The 2,500-nt window shown below is 42.1% G+C and overlaps 1 protein-coding gene across 4 annotated transcripts in view; it reads left to right on the forward strand.

Moving 5' to 3' along the window:
- The window catches only part of LOC135115994 (globin-like), a 28,779-nt gene that overhangs the window by 13,404 nt on the left and 12,875 nt on the right, over nucleotides 1-2,500 (forward strand). The window contains exon 1 of one of the 4 annotated variants that reach the window (XM_064033197.1): nucleotides 657-835. The exons of 2 other annotated variants lie outside the window; for them this stretch is intronic. The gene's annotated coding sequence lies outside the window, so the exon portion shown is untranslated. Of the gene's footprint in view, nucleotides 1-656; nucleotides 836-954; nucleotides 1,027-2,500 lie in introns of those variants that run through there. One more of the 4 variants, XM_064033200.1, reaches the window with a different exon arrangement.

Genomic DNA, 2,500 nt, shown 5'->3' on the forward strand with positions numbered 1-2,500 from the left:
ACTTCCATTAGAGACTGCTGAGAAATAGCAATGGTATAAATAGTCAATGAAAATGGAATAGTAAAAAAAGAATGAACAGTAATAGTGGTAGTAGTAGTAGTAGTAGTAGTAGTAGTAGTAGTAGTACAAATAGCAGCAGTACACAAGACCAATAAGTGTTTTTTGAATGTTTTAAATCGCGTATATGTAACCTTGCGTCATATCCTGTATAAGGGAGAGAGAGAGAGAGAGAGAGAGAGAGAGAGAGAGAGAGAGAGAGAGAGAGAGACTACACTAAACAGTTTTGCCTTGAGCCATCTCACATGCCCCTCCCTTCACCTCGCCCTCCCTCCCGGCAAGGGCGCCGTGGACGGAGACTGTTGCGCCATTTCTAGGCCGGATATGCGTAGATTTATCGTGCTACCTTTGAAATATACCACTGCTTAGGTATCGTGTGTGTGTGTGTGTGTGTGTGTGTGTGTGTGTGTGTGTGTGTGTGTGTGTGTGTGTGTTTGAGAAAGAGAGGGATCGACAAAATCATCTTTATTGAATGAACTAATGCGCGGGATAAGGGTCATAGGGTCAAAGGGTGAGCTAGCCAGTCAGTCTAACGCGTCTCATCATGACAAGAACTTTTCCTTCTAAACTGAAGAAGAGAATATTAAGAAAGAGGAGTCGTGCCTCTTCACTTTGCCCCGGTGCATCCAAGTGATCGCACGCATCCCGCCTGTCCCTGCGCCTCCCAGCCTGCCAGACACCGAGCCAACCAGCAACCAAGACACTCACCCAGCCAGTTAGCAAGCCAGTCAGCCAGCCAAGCAGCCAGCCAGTCAGTCAGTAACCCCAGAAAGATAAAGTAAGCACTGAGTCTGTGGTTCTTCAGTGCCTAAAAAGTGATGCGCTGCGTAGTCCAAAGAGAGGCGATCTGTGCTTTTGTATGTTACTTGTGGGAATAGTTGCGTGGTTATGCGAAGAGGAGGAAGTCTGATTTTTTTGAGTGCCTAAAGGAAGAGGAAGTGTGATTTTTCTGAGTGCCTAAAGGAAGAGGTGTGTATGTGTGTGTGTGTGTGCAATTTTTTTTTTTTTTTTTGTGTGTGTGTGTGTGTGTGAACGCGTGAAGGAAGTAATCTATGTTTTCTGTTGCGAGTGGAAATAAGTTACGTGGTTTTGAAAAGTAAAGGAAGAAGTGAGGTCTTCCTGTGAGTGTGGCAAGAAGGCGTCGCGTTAACGAGCGTGAAGGGTAAGGGAACTTTTCACTTAGTCTCAGGAATGAGTGAGGTGATTAATGTTATGCGTGTTTACAGTAGGAGTTGAGAGGAATAGTGGTTTCTCTGAGCGTGGACGGGAGGTGTTGAAGAGGTGTGAAGAAGAGAGAGAGAGCCTTACCTTTTTTTTTTTTTTTAATAAGTGATTAATACTATGTGTGTTTACAATAAGAGTTATAAATTGTGGTTTCTCAGAGTGTGGAAAGATGTTGCGTTAAGGAGTGTGAAGAAGAGAGAGAGAGCCTTACTTTTTTTCTTTTTTTTAATAAGTGATTAATACTATGTGTGTTTACAATAAGAGTTATAAGTTGTGGTTTCTCAGAGTGTGGAAAGATGTTGCGTTAAGGAGTATGAAGGGAAGTGATTTGTAGCTCCATCGTAGCAGCAGGAAAACATGACTGATATGCGTCATCAAGAATATGAATAGGAGGGGACTGTAATTCTCAGAGCGTGTAAAGGAAATGATGCGTCAAGAATACCAAAGAGAAGGATACGTTATATGTACCTGTTTTTCTCCTACTGTTATCACGGATTCTTTTACTCAACCTGGAAAGGAAGTAATGAAACAGGTGTGAGTAACAAAATCTGAAGCGAAGGAAAAGTTGTTTGTGTGAATTTTCCTCCTACTGAAAGAGTTGTGAATTGTCTCTACAGCTCCATGAATATCAGTTTCATTCATATTAACAACGAGAACACTTACGAACATCAACGAGTTCCCTTAATTACGAAAAGATAGCGTGACTTTCCAGGGAGGATACAGTGGTAGTAAGACACTCCAGAATTTCAGAACGAGAAAATAAAGGATCGAACCAAATAAATACAGATAAATAGAATTGAACTTGCTGAATACAGTGGTGCTAAGAAACTCAGAGAACTTGAGAATGAGAAAGGAATCGAACTCGCTAAATACAATGGTGATAAGAAGCTCGAGGACATTAGGAGAAAACAGAGGATCAAACTTGGTAAATGTCATCCCCTTCAGTACAAACAGCTCACTGACGTCAAGAATCGATCCCAGAGTCTTTAGAACCATTTCGCTGCTGTACCATTGAACCTTGATCGTCCGTACGGGGATTTTTACTTTTTTTTCCCACTATTCTGAGACCCTCCTGCGCCGCACCTCCACAACATTCAACACGCCCTGGTTGAGGTTACACGGGTTTTTCAGGGTGTTTTCATGGTCCTAGTGACAGATTAACAACATTTCTACATTATTAATACGAGAAACACTCTTGAGAACTTAGCTAATCATCTCT

Source organism: Scylla paramamosain, chromosome 30 (genome assembly GCF_035594125.1).
Source record: "Scylla paramamosain isolate STU-SP2022 chromosome 30, ASM3559412v1, whole genome shotgun sequence".
Taxonomy (NCBI): domain Eukaryota; kingdom Metazoa; phylum Arthropoda; class Malacostraca; order Decapoda; family Portunidae; genus Scylla; species Scylla paramamosain.